We start from the raw sequence: 20,517 nt of genomic DNA, 5'->3' as shown, positions 1-20,517 counted from the left end.
CCATTTTATCATAAAGAGGGCACTCTAGTGACATTACTGAGGCTCATCTTTCCACTGGATGAACCCAGACCCAAATGTCAGCAATAGAACCTGACCTTGTGCCAGGCCCAGGTGACGGAATTGGGCTCCAACCAATTTTTATTTTACATTGAAGTCGATGGAGATATTCCGCATTGACATTAATGTAAAATGAAAAAAAAAAAAAATGAAAGGAATAACAATTTTTTTTTATTTCAAATGAACCTGATGAATGACTGTGACCTACAAAACACATGCACCAACCTAAACACATTTTTTGTCCCTAGTATCCCTATTTCATAATGCCTCTATATAAATCCATAGTGAGTATTGTGGCAGTTTTGTCAACCACATTTCAAAAAGATATAGCAGCACAGGCATAAGAACGGGGTGTGCCGTAGGTGCTATCCCCTGACCAAAATTTGGCCCTTACTGCAGAATTGCTGTGCGTCATCTGGGCAGACTGCAGGTGTTCTGCAGTAGGAGGAGGAGAGCATTGGTTCATCTGCATGTTCTCCACTTCTGCAGCTCAGGTCTGAATGCAACTTTGAACCGCACAGAACTCTCTACAGCCATGTGATTCAAAGTAGCTGACCAGACAGATTGCAGAGGAGGAAGAGGACTCTGGTCTCCTCTTCATGCCACTGCTCAGCATGAGAAGGGGAAGGGGAAGGGATATCATAGAGGGAGCAAGAAAGAGAGCAAGCGGGGGGACAGGTAGGGGGGTAGGGAGATAGGAAGATAGAGAATGGAGGATGGCAGTGAGAAAGAGAGGGGGAGAGGTAGAAGAAGGGGGAAAATAAAGAGAGAGAGAGAGAGAGTGAGAGTTGCTTGAGCAGGGGGAAGAGAGAGAGAGGTGAGCAAAAAAAAAGGGGGGATGGGGCAATATGGGAGAGAGAGAGAGAGAGAGAGACTGCTGGGGCCAGGGAGACAGAGGAAGCGGGGGTGAGAAGGAAGGAGATCTTGTTTGTATTGACTTCTTTCAACCAAAAAGAAGATTTGCTGCCCCCAGAAATGTTACAGAGAAGGACTACCAAAATATGATTGAATGGCTCCTCTACGAGGAAGGGCAAAGCAGGTAAATGCTCTCTAGTTTGGGGAAGAGAGAGCTGAGATAGGATAAGATAGAGATCTATAAAATCATGAGTGGGGTGGAATGGGTAAACAGGGAATGAGTATTTACCCTTTCAAATAGTACTAGGGCTAGGATCACTCCATAAATCTAATAGGTAGCACATTTATAACAAATCAGCAAAATTATTTTTCACTCTGTGCACAATTAAATTGTGGAATTTGTTGCCAGAAAATGTGATAAAAGAATTTAGTTGAGTTAAAAAGGGTTTAAATAAGTTCCTGGTGTAAAAGTCCATAATTAGCCATGAAAATTTGGGAAAGCCTCTACTTAACCTTTGTTTTTTGTTAGAAGGATTGGGTCTATTCTTTGGGATCCTGCTAGGTAATTGTTATCTTTGAGAGTAGTGTCAGAGAAGGGTGGCCAAAATGATAAAGGGGATGGAACGGCCCCTCCTTTAAGTAAATGCTAAATAGGTTAGGGCTGTTCAGCATGCACTGGAGGAGTAGTGTAATGATTAGAGCAGGAAACAAAACCAGCATTCAAGTCTCATTGTTGCTTCTTGTGAACTTAGTCAAGTCACTTTACCCTTCGTTGCCTTATGTTCAAACTTCTAGGAGATGCATCAAGCTATGGTAGTGCTATAACGTGTGTTAAACAGTGTATACTATGCAACAGAGCTCTATCACATGATATTTTAAGTCTAATATGCAAAAGTCAAGTGAAATGTAATGTGGACAAGTGAAAAAGTGATGCACTTAAAGGTGAATTTTAAAAGTCCGGTGTGTCAAAATCAAGAGATACATGCACAAGTCAGGCTGGTGCACGCAGAACAGATTTTAAAAGCTGCCCATGTATGCATCAGGGTCCTCTGCCATGCAACGCTATTTCTACTATGGAAGCGTATAAGTCATAAAAGAAAAAAAAAATTAAACACATCAGAGAATGTTTTAAAGGTCGGGGATAACAGGGAAGAAGGTAAGCTAATAAACTATGGGGGTTTGGAAGTTCTATTCCTTACCTAGGTGAACTAGGAATGAATTTGTAAAACTGGTAATGGCATCAGTGCATGTGTCTTTTAAAATCTCTCCTCTTAGATGCTAGAAGCAGCATTTCAGTGCATAGGCATGCATCTACATAAAATTGTGCACACATGTGCACACATTCAGGTTATTTTATTACATGCACACACATATGCATTTATCCTATAAAAAGGCCACATCCCTGGGTGCAGACAACAAAGGCGCACACTTGTGCTCCCATGCACCTGTTTAAAAGTTAATGTCTTAGGAATAATAACCCAAATTAAGGCTACACAATGCAAGGTTCCACAATCCACGTTAGTAGACCTAGGTGTCATCATCGAAAATATGTTGAAATCTTCTGATCAGTGTGCAGTAGCAGCCACGAAAGGAAATAGAATGCTAGGGATAATTAGGAAAGAAATGGAGAATAATAAAGATGGGAAGAAGAAAAAATTTTGTTTTGTTTTACATTTCGTTATTGAAGGTTTGATTTTCCAAGAAATCCATTTTATCAAATTTTAATTTTGTTTATTTAAATAAAAAAAATAAATAAACATTAGAAAAAGAAATGGGACATTCCGAGGCCCCCACCCTTCCCTCCTACCTGAAAAAATCCCATGGCCAGGATCTTTCCTAGCCTCCATTTACTGGTCTAAGGTGAATTCAATCCTGAGGCCTAGGACCAGGGTGAAAATTAGACCTTGTGCATGATGTAGGCTGAGGTTGCAGAGACCAACCACAGCCTAGACATCAGCTGAGGCCCCAGCGTCATGTTCGGAGCTAGGTTGCAGTTCATGTGTTGGGCCGTGGCCAATCCTTAGGTGAGGACCCAGCCTCGAGCCTAAGCCGAGGCCCAGACCCTGGCTTGTTTGACTTTCCTTACTCCAAATCATATCAAATCTTCATCAATGTGTACTGTGCTGTTTGTATATCACATTGTGCATGTAAAACTGGCCCCAAAACCCTAGACCACCACCAAAACCTCACCTCAAGTTACTAGCTGGCCCTCCAATAGTGGTATAAAGAATTGACTACTATGAGTGCCTTATAAAGAGTCTCTATGTCTCATCTCTCTAATATAGTGCACAGTGCAGTAACTCTTAAATAATCAAAGCCACACACCTTTTCCTTATTGCAGACATTATTCGTATGAAAATTATCACATTTTGATGAATCTAGGAGCAGCAATGAGACTTGAATGCTGGTTTTCATTTCCTGCTCTAACCATTATACTACTCCTCCACTACATGCTGAGCAGCCCCAACCTTTTTAGCCTTTCCTTATAGGGTGCCGTTCCATCCCCTTTATCATTTTGGTTGCCCTTCTCTGACAAATGGAACCCTATTCTTAAAGATAACAATTACCTAGTTCACCTAGTTATGCGGCTAGAATATAGCCATATAAATTGGGGGTGGGCTGAAGGCAGGCAGGAAGCATTTATTGTCATGCTGTAGGGCTGTCCTAAAGTTAGCCGTATACTTATCCAGCTAACTTTAAGATAGCTGAGTATATTCTGCTGTGCCACTGAATATCCAGGTTAAGTTTCCTGTATAAGTATATCCTGCTAACTTAATTAGCCCTCCACTGCTGAATATCAGCTCTGACATTGCACATCTTACTTCCTGGTTGCCTGCAACCTGCTTCATGTGGTCTGAGATTGTTCCTCACTGCTGGTGTGGTCCACTACCTCCCATAATGTGGAGAAAGCAAATATTAATCCGCAGGTGGAAAATGTATAATTGACCACGGGATGAGTTCAACATTAGGCATGATTGGGCATATGTAAACTGTGGATTTATTCCACTCAGATGGTATCCACTACTCTGATCTTAGCCTGGATTTGCTTAGATGAAAATGTTGCTCCAATGATTACATTTAAAAAAGGGACAAGGGTGCACTTACAGGGCACAAATTGTTTTGGGGAGACCCTAGCAAGTCCTGGTGGGGCTGTGTGGGTCCTGTGGCAGAGTACCCAAGTTTGGGGGGAAGGAGGGTGGAGCAGGTATGTTAGGGACACTATTGTATATGGCAAGGACCTCTCTACTGTCTGGAGTTGTCTGTTGCCTGGCAGATAGACCATGGTTTGGCAGCAGGCAGTTGACTAGAATTCAGCAATGAAATAGGCCCAGAGGAATGACAGCCTTTCTGGAATGGAGCAGGCTATGATAGTCTGGGATCTGTGTTCTCAGTGGAAGGGTCCAGTCTTGCTTGTTCATATTGGGCCAGGCATACAATCTTTCTGCCTTGTCTTATTACCACTATGTTATGCAAAGGACTGGGTACACAGACTAGACCTATTGTCAGAGTTTGTTATTAATATAGTTGAGATCTATTTAATTTCCAATAAAATATTGGTCTCTGGGTATTTGTTGAAATGTATGGCATGGGTGCAAGGGCCCATACGTGGTATGATTGCATACTGCCCTTGTTATATTTCTGATACTTAAAATTAGAAAATCTACTGATTTAACTTCAAATGGAAAAAATAATTGAATAATTAATTCTATTTAACCATGAGAGGATAGGATTAAATAGATTTAAAGATATATTAGGTTACTTCTATTTGGTACTTCTTTCATTAGTTAGAAATGTTAGAATAATGTAATGTAATTTTGTTTCTATTGAACTTTTTAGCAATATATTGCAAACTAGTTTTAAATGCATGCCATATTGATCAAAGACAATTTACTGAGCAGTATAAAATGAGCTTGAAACCAGTTTCTAAATGTATAGACCAAATAGATTATATGAAAATTATGCTGTATTTTATAAACAAAATATTCAGCAAGAATTATAATGCATTATTATATATAATTATATTGCAATTAACTTGGATATTTCTTTACAAATATATTCAATATGAAACTGAACATTTTACACAAAGCTGAAAACATGATGCAGCTGTAAAGTCCAAAATTATTTTTTTTTCTATAGTGAATGTGAGATATAATTATGCAGTTTTAAGGAGCAAGATGCCAAAAGTCAGACCATATGCTGTCTGATAAGCTCTCTCTTTAGGCTAAGATATTAGCCTGCATTCTTCTTGAGCTTGAATAATGATAAAATAAAAGGGTAAGGCTGAGACTTACCTGACAGAGGATAAGGGCCAAGTAGGCTCATGTGTTGAGCTGTGCTTAGGGAATCATTTGGCCCTGGTTTCCAATGCGGGGCTAAGTTATGTTGGGTATACAACATGATAAAGTATACAATCAGAGGTCCTATACGCAGTACTATATTCTACAAATAAATCTTTTTTATTAAACACATTCAATATAAATCATCCTCCTCTAATACATAGGAACTCCTAGCTAGACAATAATTAATGAAAACCGCTCACTCATTCATTACCCCCAATCATACTTTCCACACACATACCATTCTCTAACTTATAAAATACCCCAACATGATTAATATGTCGACAAATATCTTATGAACATTTCACATAATATACAGCGCACTCCCTCTCAGTATATAACGCATAGAATATTAAATGTCTATTTATATGTTCAATCACTCGACGACAATCTCGTTTCGTCCGCCGTAGCAGACTTCCTCAGGGATGTATTCATAAACGCATTAGTTAATCACGTTGAAGTTGATTATTGCACCTCCCGATCACCATACTTATAATAATCACCCTAGTTCTTCTTGTAACCCTACTCCTTAAAGTGCCTTCCCACGTCTAGCAGGAACTCCTAAAACAGTACACAAGTGAAACAATTTTGTCAATTCAAACAAGTTCACATTTTGTAACCTTAACTTTCTAGAGTCAGTTGAATCCCCCTCCATACCAAAACATTAGCTGACCACATCTAATAGCGAAGTAGCCAAATACACTCCTTTCACTTCTGTCTCCTTATGTTCTGTTAAAGCTGTTGGTATTCACGGTACTACCAGTCTTCTTCGCATGTGTCTTCCCTTCATCTCCTGAAATCATATAGTACCATAATATATATTATATATATCCCTCTACCGCGGCAATCTTATTAAAATACCACTATACTCCTTTATCAAAAGCCGACTCTTGAAACACGTACCTACAGCCTTTAAGCTCACATACCTTTTACTTAAACCAACAAGCAAACCTTCTTCTTGTATGCCTCTTAAAACCAACATGTTGTCTTCTTCCGTATCGGCACGCTATGCTTAAACGTTCTGCTACCAGGAAGTAGTCGCGTCCTTTTAAAGTATCTCTCTACCAATCAAAGCCGTGCACCACGAATGCATATTGAATGTCTAAAACTTTTTCAAAAATATAGACATTACATCCACTCCCAACATCCGTGAAACATCTCTCTATAGTATAGCAGGAATTAACAATATCTACACCAATTCTGCATCTATCAAACTAGGACTTTCAAAACAATACAATAAATGATTCAGAAAGTATCCTATTCTCCAGATATCACGTATCAAAGAATATCCTCAAGTATCTATTCTCTAGGTATAACCTGTCATCGAAAACCAGTGTATTTCTCCGATGCTTACCTAAAATATTTAGTTAAATTGAAAGACCACCTCCACATAGTATATTAATAAAATGCCTCCCATTCCAATGAATCATTTAACCCCCTTGGACGTACAGTATTCCACTGAAAAATGTATTTTTGTTCAATTTTATGCATAATGTGTGTCACTTCTCCCTGAGTCTTAATTTTGCATTGTTGTATCACAAAAAAACGTACCTGATCTACAGTGTGCCCTGCCTCAATCCAGTGTGCCACCAAAGGAGCACCTTCTTTTACGGTTCTTAGTCTACTTTTATGTTCTGTGATTCTCAACCTGATTTTTCGTGTAGTATAACCAATATATAAGAGTCCACATGGGCACACTATCCCATAGATTACCATAGCTGAATCGCAAGAAAAATTCCCTCTCAATACAAAGGGTTGTTTCCATTGAGCTGGCTTAAATGTTTGGATTTCCAAAACATTTTCGCACACTGAACATCCTGTACATTTGTGTTGTCCCCATTGTGCTACAGGCGCAACCGAATCCGTTCTAGATAACAACGATCTGATATTGGTTCCGCGTTTCATAGCAAAAATCGGTGGCTCTTCAAACCCCGGTAGTGCTCTCACCAACTGCCAATGCTTCAATATGCATTTCTTAATTTGATGTACCTTAGTGGAAAACGGTAACGTGCAAATTGGTCTCATCACTGTACTACGGGGGCTAAGCTGTAATAAATTATCACGGTTGGCATATAATGCTCGTTTGTAAGCCCCTCTAATACATTTATGTGGGTAACCTCTTTCTTCAAATTTCTTCATTAACCTTTTAGCCATAACTTTGTATTCCTGTACAGACGAGCAAATCCGTCTGTACCTGAGAAACTGACTAATCGGTATACTTTCCTTTAGTTTCTTGGGATGGAAGCTCTGGAAATGCAATGTAGTATTGCGATCCGTGGGTTTAGTATACACAGAAAAAACCAATATACCATCCTTTACAGTAATCATCATATCCAAAAAAGGTAACTGGACTACACTTGATTGAAAGGTAAACTGTAAATGTGGGTCACACAAATTTACATATTGGATGAATTGACCAAGTCCTTCTTTCATTAATTATTGTCTAGCTAGGAGTTCCTATGTATTAGAGGAGGATGATTTATATTGAATGTGTTTAATAAAAAAGATTTATTTGTAGAATATAGTACTGCGTATAGGACCTCTGATTGTATACTTTATCTTCAATATAGACGGAGGCACTGCACTATTTTAGTGTACCTGTTTGGGTATACAACATGGCCATCAATGCAATGCTCATTGGGACATCACTCCCTTTCTGTGAGTACAAAGAGGGAGCATTGGTTCAATAACTATGCTTAGAACAAAGGAAAAAGGGGTTAGAAGGAACAAAGATAAAGTGGCCCTGAAAAGGCAAACATAAAAATGTACTTATTTCTTTCTCTCCCCATATCTGCACAAATGTCTACCATCCCAACCTTTAAGGATCTGCATCCCCTCCCAAGATGCAGGTTAGTCTCAGTTATCTAAGACTATGATTACAGGAAGGAGTATGATGAGTTTTATTGTCCAATAGATGGATTGACTTGTACTCAGGACATCAAAGATGAAGAGATGCTCTTATTCTTGATTTTAACTACTGGGGCTCTAGGGATCCTCAGCAAATAAAGGTATGAACTTGACTTTAACACTCCAGAATGGAGCCATACATAGAAGAGATGCATTTTCCTTGACATTTGGTATCTGAGGCTGTAGAATCCTGGATTGGAAGTGGGGCTTCATGTTTATCCTTCATTTCTTATTGCTGGGGCATTCCTAGAAACAAATTCAGAGATTAAAGATATTAGGCGGTGTGCATTCGTTTGCAATGTATTGGTAATCCGCAACGTATAGGGCCATATTTGTTGTATTTGTGGAGAAGCGAAACGTATCGCGATTCCCCACGAATACAACAAATCTTCACCAAATTATTCGGCCATCTAAAGGAGCAAATTTAAACAAACCCCCAACCTCCTGACCCCCCAAGACTTACCAAAACTCCCTGGTGGTCCAGCGGGGGGTCCAGGAGCCATCTACTAGGGGTGTGCATTCGGATTGACCGCATTAGTAAAACGCAACTCATATTTTTTTTTTACTTAAAAAATTGATTCGACATAAACGATCGGATTTCCCACATATCGAACATAGATATGTTCGATATGTGGGAAATCGCGATTGTTGAGCCAAAATAAAAATATAAACCCCCTCACCCTCCTTAATCCCCCCCCCCCCGACTTACCACAACTCCCTGGTGATGGAGCGAGGAGTGAGGACGCCATTTCTGCAATCCTTGGCGAGAAGCATGTGACGTCGGCGGCACGTCGAGTGACGCCGGCATCACGTGATTCCCGGCTCGTTCGCGCCGGACGGCTCGTTCGGCCCAAAAAGAACTTTTGGCCAGCTTGGGGGGGTCAGGAGGCCCCCCCAAGCTGGCCAAAAGTTCTTTTTGGGCCGAACGAGCCGTCCGGCGCGAACGAGCCGGGAATCACGTGACGCCGCGTCACTCGACGTGCCACCGACGTCACATGCTTCTCGCCAAGGATTGCAGAAATGACGTCCTCACTCCTCGCTCAATCACCAGGGAGTTGTGGTAAGTCTGGGGGGGGGGGGATTAAGGAGGGTGAGGGGGTTTAATTTTTTTTTTTGCACATATGTACATATACCCAACTCATTGGATTATTTTATGTCCATATTGGCCGCAAGTGGGACCCCCTTTCGGACATAAAAAATATGAACATAAAATTTTGCTCTGCACATCCCTACCATCTACTGTACTCACGCCGTCGGCTGCCAGCATTCAAAATGGCGTCGATAGCCTTTGACCTTACTATGTCACAGGGGCTACCGGTGCCATTGGTCGGCTATTGTCACATGGTAGGAGCAATGGACAGCTGGTGCCATGCCTCCAATTTCCCTTTTTAATCGGGCTAAATGGCAATGTTCAACATAGATATTTGGATAAGTGGTAGCTACTGAAAATGCTATATAGCCCTATGGGCATGTAGTTAGTTATAGTTATGTCTTAGAAAATCAAACTTATACCATTTGAAAATACCATAGAGTAAATAAACATACCCATACATTCTTATTTCTGGACATATCCCTCTCTCCCTTTCTTTTTCTCAATAATATAGCTAAATGTATCCTTGTATGTGTGTATGTATGTATACATATGAATACAATCTGTCCAAAATAAAGGAGGAAATCAGTATCCATGCCTGTACACTCAGTCCCTTGACAGCAGAAACAGACATCCTGTGAATAATGTGTGTACTTCACACCATTTCCTCGATAGACAAAGAACATGCATTCTTTTTGAAGCAAATGGAACACACATAAATTCATACTTCTTCTCCAGCAGATACAGGATCTATGTGCTTCTCACAGCAAATGTAACAGTGTGTATAGAGACAATTTTAGGAGGGATATCAAGAGAAAATGCTAAGGAACCAAATCAATCACCACATTTTCCAAAATGTGTATTTAAAAATGTTTTATTAAGTGTGATTCAAGCAGTGACCAACTCATCTTTCTAGCAAATTATATATAAAGCGACAGATACAGATACATATATATAGAGAAAGGAAGGTAGAAATATATAAAGGGAGAAATAGAGAGTGATGTGTATATAATGAACCAAACCTATCCTCTGGATAGATGCAGCATCTTAATTGCAGATCTTCAGTATCCAAGTAGCTAGATCTGGTATGACACACTTTTCCTAGATGGGTATTTTCTATGTAGGAAATGATTCATCAGAGGCACAATTGCTTCATGCTGACAATGTAAAAGGCAAGAATCCCCAGTGTCATTAAAGCTGTGCAAGACTGACATCTGGAAGACAAATAGTAATTGAACATATTTAAAAATCCGCCCCATGTACTGAACAGATTTCAGTGTCGGCTTTGTTTAAGGTCTACTGAATTGTGAGATAGTTACTTCATTCCCACAGATGTTAATATCTCCAGGCTCTTTTCTAGTTCTGTAGCTTCTAATTTCCATATTTGCAGTAAGTTTGCAGTTCATGAGGTGAGACAAAGTTACTTGATGTGATACTGTTATAATAACAAATCTACTAGCCAAAATACTAAAATCTGTAATTATCCCTCATTAACTTTTAAAGAGAATAATAATACAGAACATAGCAATAGGTGTTCAGCTACCAGTGCTCCATTAAATTCTTTATTGTAATACTATTTAAATACCTTGAGATGATTAATATAAATTATTCATGGAAAAAATAATTCAGTTTTGAAACATTTTTCTGTACCTCCATCTAGGCTTCACGAGGCTGACATACCAGACCTTCAATCTCCTCTATGTGCGCCTCTCCCCTCTCAAAAATAGTCTCGGGACTGGGAACCACCCCAGCCCCATTTACCCCATTTGTAGGGGTCCATCATTCTAGGAGGACAAGAGGTTTGCCCACTCACCTCCTGCCCCTAGTTCCTCTGCATTTCAAAGATGCAAGTCGGCCCTGAGACTGGCACCATATTGTAATGTAAAATGGCAAAGTCTAAGGTTTTTAGGTTTGTTAGGAACTGGGAATTATTTTGGGGAAGGAGAAGTATTTTATAGGGATGTGAATCGTGTCCTCGATCGTCTTAACGATCGATTTCGGCTGGGAGGGGGAGGGAATCGTATTGTTGCCGTTTGGGGGGGTAAAATATCGTGAAAAATCGTGAAAAATTGTGAAAAATCTAAAAATCTAAAAATCGCAAAACCGGCACATTAAAACCCCCTAAAACCCACCCCCAACCCTTTAAATTAAATCCCCCACCCTCCCGAACCCCCCCAAATGACTTAAATAACCTGCGGGTCCAGCGGCGGTCCGGAACGGCAGCGGTCCGGAACGGGCTCCTGCTCCTGAATATTGTTGTCTTCAGCCGGCGCCATTTTCCAAAATGGCGCCGAAAAATGGCGGCGGCCATAGACGAACACGATTGGACGGCAGGAGGTCCTTCCGGACCCCCGCTGGACTTTTGGCAAGTCTCGTGGGGGTCAGGAGGCCCCCCACAAGCTGGCCAAAAGTTCCTGGAGGTCCAGCGGGGGTCAGGGAGCGATTTCCCGCCGCAAATCGTTTTCGTACGGAAAATGGCGCCGGCAGGAGATCGACTGCCGTCCAATCGTGTTCGTCTATGGCCGCCGCCATTTTTCGGCGCCATTTTGGAAAATGGCGCCGGCTGAAGACAACAAGATTCAGGAGCAGGAGCCCGTTCCGGACCGCTGCCGTTCCGGACCGCCGCTGGACCCGCAGGTTATTTAAGTCATTTGGGGGGGGGTTCGGGAGGGTGGGGGATTTAATTTAAAGGGTCGGGGGTGGGTTTTAGGGGGTTTTAGTGTGCCGGCTCACGATTCTAACGATTTATAACGATAAATCGTTAGAATCTCTATTGTATTGTGTTCCATAACGGTTTAAGACGATATTAAAATTATCGGACGATAATTTTAATCGTCCTAAAACGATTCACATCCCTAGTATTTTACTAAATGATGAGCTCTACCTTAACCATAGTGAAATCAAGCTGCTAGCACTAGCCTTTAAAAAGGAGATAACATAGTTTTGAATCTAGATGATAGGGGAAAGCTGACAATTGTTAAGGTATGCATGATTCAGAATGATGTATCTTTGAAGGATACTAACAGAACAGAGAAATTAGGGTATCCTATTAAAATAGTTGCAATAAATGCTAAAATTTTCCAGGTGCCTTTCTGAAAAGAGCAGACAGAGCACAAAGATTCCAAATGACCCCTGTCAACTGATAAGCAGATAGTCAATGCAAACAAATACATATTTTGAAATGTCTGTACACAAAAGCTAGAAGCCAAAAAATAAGATGGGAGAGCTAGAGGGTATAGCACTAAATGAAAATATAGATATAACCATCTAAGAGACTTGGTGGAAGGAAGATAGCCAATGGCACACCTTGATACCAAATTATATCGAAATGATGGATTAAATTGGAAGAGGGATGGCATTATATATTAAAGATGGCATTGAGTCAAACAGGATAAATGTTTTGCAGGAAACAATGCAATGTTGAATCTTTATGGATAGAAATTCCAGGTGAAAAGGGGAATAAAATAGCAGTTGGGGTGTATTACCCTTCATTTGATCAAAATGAACAAACAGATAATGAATGCTAAAAGAAATTATGGAAGCTAACAAAATCAGCAATACAGTAATAACACTGGTCTACATCAATTTAGCTGACTACAAGATAACATGTGATCTTTATGTATTTTAGGGGGTCATTTACTAAAGGTTTTCTCCCATTCTATGTCTATGGGAAAAATGCTTAGAAAATGACCCCCTTAGTGTGCTGAAACCAAAAATCACATCCATTTTTCCAATAGAGATGAGCTTCATTTTTTTGTACCGTGTCGTTTTTGAGTCAGACGCTTCGGGGTAAAGTTCATATTTCCTCGGTTAGTTTTTGGAAAAACGAACAAAAAACTAAATGGGAAAAATGAAACGGGCCCAAAAAACGATGCGGGAAAACAAAGCTCAAAAAAACCCACCCCAAGCATTAAAATGTACTATAATACTTTAAATACAACACCCCCCCCCCCATCCCGATCCCTCCCCAAGACTTACTAACATCGCAATTTCTCCCTCTGTGCCATCAGGCTGTCCAGTCTGTCTCACATCAAAATGGCACTGATAGCCTTTGACCTACTATGTCACAGGGGCTACCAGTGCCATTGGTCAACCCCTGTCACATGGTAGGAGCAATGGATGGCTAGTACCATCTTGTGCTCCTCCATCTTGTGCTCCTCCTGTCCCCCACAAGACTTGCCAAACGTCCCTGGTGATCCAGCGGGGTCCGGGAGAAATTTCCTGCACTTGGGCAATCGGCTACCAGTAAAAAAAATGGCACCAATAGCCTTTGCCCTTATTATGTGACAGGGGCTGACCAATGGCACAGGTAGCCCCTGTGACATAGTAGGTCAAAGACCATCAGCACCATTTTGATGCGAGGCAGGCCCGACAGCCCGATGGCACGGAGGGAGAAATCACTCGCGGGAACCCGCTGGACCACCAGGGATGTTAGTAAGTCTTGGGTAGGGATTGGGATGGTGGGGGGGGGGGGTTGTATTATAGTAAATTTAAATGCTTGGGGTGTTTCTTTATTTAAAAAAATAAAATGTGCCCCTTCCCCCATACAAACTCGAAAAACAAATTTTCCCCGAAGTTCAGGGAAAATCCGTTTCAGGGTTCGGGGCCCCCGATCCACAATGAATTAGGCAATTTCTAAAAAATTGCCTAATTCATGATAAATGAATGCACATCTCTATTCTCCATCTCCAGGCATGTCTGTTTTTTCTGCAAAGCGCTGTCTACTCATAAACTCTTATAGCAATAGTGTAACATTATTATTATGATATGCTGAATATGCAAAAAGATAATGCACAGAAAGACATGCTGAATATGTAAAAAAATTATGAATATGCAATTGGTATAACCAATAGGAAGACTGCTTATTAAACAGTTTAAAACTGGTGATGGTATTTTATGGCTTTCCTAGCAGTACCCGGCCACGCGTTGCAGTGGCAGAGTCAGGTTCTTTACCCTCCCTCCCCCTTCCCCTTGCTCATTTACCTCAGTCACTCATCCTCCTCCCCCTTGGTCACTCACCCCTCTTCCCTCCCCTATCCCAACTCCAACTCTCTCCCCTCACACTCACCTCTCCCCTCATTCTCCCTCCCCTCACTGTCACCTCTTCCCGCCTACTGCCTACCCTTCAGATCAGAAAACCTTTGTCTTTCTATTTCTGTGGGAACCCCCCAATCCAAAAAAAACCCAAAACCCAATCCCAACTCTTTAAATAAAATAATAACCCCCCCCTCCTGCCCCCCCCCAAGACCTGGGAAATTAAAATTGTTGGTGCTACATGTGGTCTGTCCCTGGGTGTCTGTGTGCGTTATGTAGCCAAATAGGGGAGTGCCTAACCAAATTTGCACTTCCAAATTTGCTTTGTGGTCTGGGGAGGGCTATTTTGGTGCGTTCCCGAGATCGTGCAAGTTTAGTGTATGTATTTGTGTGTGAACCTCCCCCTTCCCCCAAAAAACAACCCTATGAGAAACGTTCTCTTAAACTAACCACCCCACACTCTCCTGCCCCCTCCCTCCCCCAGCCCTGCGAAAAACAGTAGCCCCCCCCTGCCCCTCAGAGTTGCTGAATGAATGAAACCTGCCCCACCTTGTGACCCCTCCCCAAGATGTTCGCAATAAATTCATTACCACCCCCACCCTCCAGACCCCCCGAGACATGATAAAAATGTCTGTTGGTGGAGCGGGCGTTCAGGAGCGGTCCGGGAGCAATGTATTGGCATTGGTCCGTCGGCTGTGAGCACTGAAACGGGTTCCAACGGCCCTTTGCCCTTACTATTTCAGTGGGGTGAAGCAATGGCAGCGGTAGGTCCTCTGACATAGTAAGGGCAAAGGTCCGCCGGCTGCCAGTCCTGAAAATGGCGCCGAGGGGCCCTCGCCCTTACTATGTCACATGGGCTACTGCCGCCACTGGTGTCCCCGAGTGGCATAGTAAGGGAAAGGGCCATCGGCGCTATGTTGAGTGCTGGCAGCCGACGGCCGTAGTGCAGGAAATGTGTCCCGGACCGGTCCTGGCCCCCCGCTGGAGCCTCCCGGACTTCTGTCAGATTTTGTGTGTGTTGTGAGGGCCTGGGAAGTAAATAAATTTGGCATGTGTGTGGGGGGTGTGAGGAGGGTGGTTTTGTTTGTGTTGGGAGGCTGTGGGAAGTAAATCAATTTGGCATGTGTGTGGGGGGCGTGAGGAGGGTGGTGGGTGTATTTTATCTGTAAAGGAAATAGTTATCTTCCGGCAAAAAAAAGTGTGTGAATGTGTTAAAATGGAAGTGAAACATGGACCTGCACTGGCAAAATGATTAGTGTAGCGTGTGTTAGTGTAAGGTGTAACAGATGGCGCTTACGTCCAGCAGATGTCAATGTTTTCTTGAAAAACTTTTTAAACCTATTTTACCTGTCACAGGTGTGACATATCTGTAATGTAAGCACAGAAGAACCTTCCTGTATGCGAAATGAAGGTTGTGTCCAAATTTGAAAGGAATTGGTTCAGTGGTTTCTGAGATTAGCGATTTTGTCCAAACTATTTAACATTTTTATTTATATAGATAGAAGATGTGATGTGTGGGGGATGGGTGTCTATGAATGTGATGTGTGGGGGATGGGTGTGTGCGAATGTGATGTGTAGGGGATGGGTGTCTGTGAATGTGATGTGTGGGGGATGGGTGCATGTGAATGTGATGTGTGGGATATGAGTGTGTGTGAATGTGATGTGTGAGGGATGGGAGTATGTGAATTTATTTATAATGTGATGTATGGGGGATGGGAGTATGTGAATTTATTTATAATGTGATGTGTGGGGATGGGAGTATGTAAATTTATTTATAATGTGATGTATGGGGGATGGGAGTATGTGAATTTATTTATAATGTGATGTGTGGGGGATGGGTGTGTGTGAATGTGATGTGTGGCGGATGAGTGTCTGTGAATGTGATGTGTGGGGGATGGGTGTGTATGAATGTGATGTGTGGGGGATGTGTGCGTTTGAATGTGATGTGTGAGGGATGGGTGTGTGTGAATGTGATGTGGGGGATGGATATGTCGGGGATGGGTGTGTGAATGTGATGGCTGTGTGTGAATGTGATGTGTGAGTGATGGGAGTATGTGAATTTGAAATGATTAGTGTAGCGTGTGTTAGTGTAAGGTGTAACAGATGGCGCTTATGTCCAGCAGATGTTGCTGTTTTCTCAAAAAAAATGTTTAAACCTATTTTACATGTCACAGGTGTGACAGATCTGTAATGTAAGTACAGAAGAACCTTCCTGTATGCGAAATGAAGGTTGTATCCAAATGTGAAAGCAATCGGTTCAGTGGTTTCTGAGATTAGCGATTTTGTCCAAACTATTTAACATTTTTATTTATATAGATAAGCAGTGTGAAAACTGACGGCAGCATTCAGTCATTCAAGAGGCTTAGAAATCGCAGCAAATTTAACTCTGTTAAATCTGTTTTTGTTTAATATGTCATCCAACACTCGAATAGTTCGTGGACAGTGCCGGAATGATCCTGATATATTCTGTTACATTTGTGGTTGTTTTACAACACCCAAACAAAGGACAAATATATCTTTTTTTTTTAGTTGTTATGTATGCGTTTACAGATACAATACAAGATATATCAACTCTGAGGTATTTAGAGATCTAACAGTATAATTATACTTCAAAATAAGAAATAAATTGTTACCCATTAGTGAACAAAACATAGATCTCTATCAATTAGGTAATATTGGGACCAAGATACAATTTAAGCAATATGGAGCTCGTATCAAACATATAATAAAAATTAGAAATAAACCGTACGCAAGATGCAGATACCCTTAAACATTTTTCACTTCTCACCTCTTTCCATACAAGAATCCCCTCAATTGATCCGGTTCATAAAAGATATATTGTTTTTTTTTAAATTTCAAACAGCATTTACAGGTTAATTTAAAGACCATACTGGCACCACGACTTATAACTTCCGGCCTCATAATCAGAAACTTTTTTCTCTGCTCCTGTGTGGTGCGTACAATATCAGGGTATATCCACACACACTGCCCATAGAATTGAACAGATCTATTTCTAAAGAAATCTTCATAATTAAGTTTCTGTCCTGCTCAAAAGGAAACATGACTAATACTGTGCATGAAACAAGATTCCTTGGGAATCTTGAGGCAATCTATCATATAGTAATTCAGCTGGGGCCAATCTTCTAATCACAGGAAAATTTACAATACGTAAATTCAAATAGTGAAGTGAATTTTCTATACTTTCAAATGTTCTCTCTATTTTTATCTCGGTTCTTATTATCGTTCCTTGTACATTGTCCATTGATGTAACTTTACCCTCCAGTTTCTCCAATTTTTCTTGATATAAAATCACATTTTTTTCAGAGTTTAACCCCCTTTTATTTGAGTCAAGAAATAAACCGGCGGCAAATATTGGAGCTATGAGTGAAGAAAAAGGAGAATGCTTCCACTAAGATATCAAGACTATGGAACATAGATATCAAGATAGATGGAACACAAACATGATGGCAGACTACTGCTAGTGTTTACAGCATGACAACCCTGATCCAGAGCATCCAAAAAAAGAAAATTTCTCCCTAACAATTAAAATTTACACAATTATTGCTCTCTTGGTTAGACGATAGCCTCGTTTTTTGCATGAAACAAATATATTACATACTATCGCTTCTTCAGTACTTCTTATTACCCTTGATATTAGACTTTATAATCTTTAATCAAACATTTCTCATTTGTGAAAAAATGTGATGTATTGCATATTATTTTACTTCATATTTGGAGCCAGTACCTTTCATTTGGGTAAAAACATAAAAAATAATTAGGTCAGCAGAAAACATTTTTTCAAATGTTGACCATGTAATGGATGAATTTAATAATCCCAGTATTGACTGGGTGAATGTTACATCAGGACATTCTAGAGAGGTATAGATCCTAGATGAAATAAATGACTGCTTCATGGAGCAGCCGGTACAAGAACCAGCAAGAAGGGACACTCTTTTAAACTAGTCCTTAGTGGAACACAAGATTTGTTTTGAGAGGTAACAGTATGTTGGAACCATTTAACAACAGGAATCACAGCATAATCACATTAGATTTAATGACTGGAGGGAAGACACTAAAGACATTTTCTGAGACAGCATTAAACCTTAAATTGGTGACTATGATAAAATGAGGAAAATGGTTAGGAAAAAAATTGAAGGAGCATCTGCAAAGTTTAAGAGTTTATATCAGGTATGGACTTTGCTTAAAAATACCATCTTGAAAACCCATACCAGATGTATTCCATGCATTAGAAAAGATGGTAGGAAGGCTAAACGACTACCAATATGGTTAAAGATGAAGTGAGAGAGGATATAATAGCTAAAAGAATATCTCTCAAGAAATGGAAAGGGATCCAAATGAAGAAAGCAAGAAACAATATAAGCACTGGCAAGTTAGATATGGGGGCAAAGAGAGAATTTGAAAAGAAGCTTGCTCTGGAAGCAAAAACTCATAATAAAAGCTTTTTCAGGTACATTTGAAGTAAAAAGCCTGAGAGGAATTCAGCTGAAGGGGTAAAATGGGCTTTTAGGGATGACATGACCATAGCAGAGAGACTAAATGAAATCTTTGCTTCAGTCTTCACTGAGGAAGATGTAAAAGAGATACCCATAAACCAGAGGTAGAGTAGATGTGAATTACACATACAATATAATCAAAAGGGAGGAATGTATAATAAAAAATTCAACTTGATCTGTTCATTTACAGACAAACAGGCCAATACAGGGGGTTGGGCGCGTGTTTTGGACACGCTAGCTTTACCCCTTATTCAGTAAGGGGTCGAAAACACGCGGCCATCCAACCTTAAACTAATACCACCCGCAACATGCAAATGCATGTTGATGGCCCTATTAGTAATTCCCATGTGATTCAGCCGCACATTTTACTTTCAGAAATTAGCGCCTACCCAAAGGAGGGCATTAATTTCTCTCGGCACCGGGAAAGTGTACGGAAAAGCAGTAAAAACTGCTTTTCTGTACACCCTCCAATGTAATATCATGGCGATATTAAGTCAGAGGTCCCAAAAGTTAAAAATAATAATAAAAAAATTTAAAATCTGCCCGCGGATCGCAAGTTGAAAACCGGATGCTCAATTTTGCCGGTGTCCGGTTTCTGAACTCGTGGCTGTCAGCGGGTTTGAGAACTGATGCAGGCAAAATTGAGCGTCGGCTGTCAAACTCACTGACAGTCGCCGCTCCTGTCAAAAAAGAGGTGCTAGGGACGCGCTAGTGTCCCTAGCGCCTCTTTTTACCGTGGGCCCTCGTTTAAATACTGAATGGCGTGCACAGGAGAGTGGCCTGTGTGCGCGCCGGGAGAGTGGGCACTCGCCCTTCTCTCCCGCGACTTTTACTGAATTGGCCTGAAAATCTTTTAAATTTGCAATACTGCTGTTTTTATTCAAAGCTTAGTTACAAAAGAAGGTGTATACAATAGAGATGTGAATTGTGTGATTGATCGTCTTAACGATCGATTTCGGCTGGGAGGGGGAGGGAATCGGATCGTCACATTTTGGGTTTTTTAAATATCGTGTAAATCGTGTAAATCGTGTAAATCGAAAACCGGCAACCTAAAACATCCCTAAAACCCACCCGACCCTTTAAAATAAATCCCCCACCCTCCTGAACCCCCCCAAAATGCCTTAAATTACCTGGGGTCCAGTGGGGGGGGGAGGGCGGGAAAACCGGCACACTAAAACAACCCTAAAACCCACCCCGACCCTTTAAAATAAATCCCCCCACCCTCCCGAACCCCCACAAAATGCCTTAAATTACCTGGGGTCCAGAGGAAGGGTCCCAGTGTGATCTTTTACTCTCGGACCTCCGTGCGCTGTAGAAATGGCGCTGGCGCTACCTTTGACCTGTCATATGACAGGGCAAAGGTAGCGCCGGCGCCATTTTGTTTTTTTGTCCCCCGACGGCAGGAGCGTAGGAGATCGCTCCCGGGCCCCCGCTGGACCCCCAGGGACTTTTGGCCAGCTTGGGGGGGCCTCCTGACCCCCACAAGACTTGCCAAAAGTCCAGCGGGGGTCCGGAACGATCTCCTACCGTGAATCGTTTTTCCGTACGGAAAAACGATTCGACTGCATTTTGCGCAAAATGGCGCAAAATTCGACGGCATTTTGCGCAAAATGGCGCCGGCCGTACGGCAACACGATTTGACTGCAGGAGGTCGTTCCGGACCCCCGCTGGACTTTTGGCAAGTCTTGTGGGGGTCAGGAGGCCCCCCAAAGCTGGTCAAAAG

Source organism: Rhinatrema bivittatum, chromosome 5, assembly GCF_901001135.1.
Source record: "Rhinatrema bivittatum chromosome 5, aRhiBiv1.1, whole genome shotgun sequence".
Lineage (NCBI taxonomy): Eukaryota > Metazoa > Chordata > Amphibia > Gymnophiona > Rhinatrematidae > Rhinatrema > Rhinatrema bivittatum.
The sequence above is the reverse complement of the archived record's forward strand: the minus strand, read 5'-3'. Positions refer to the sequence as shown.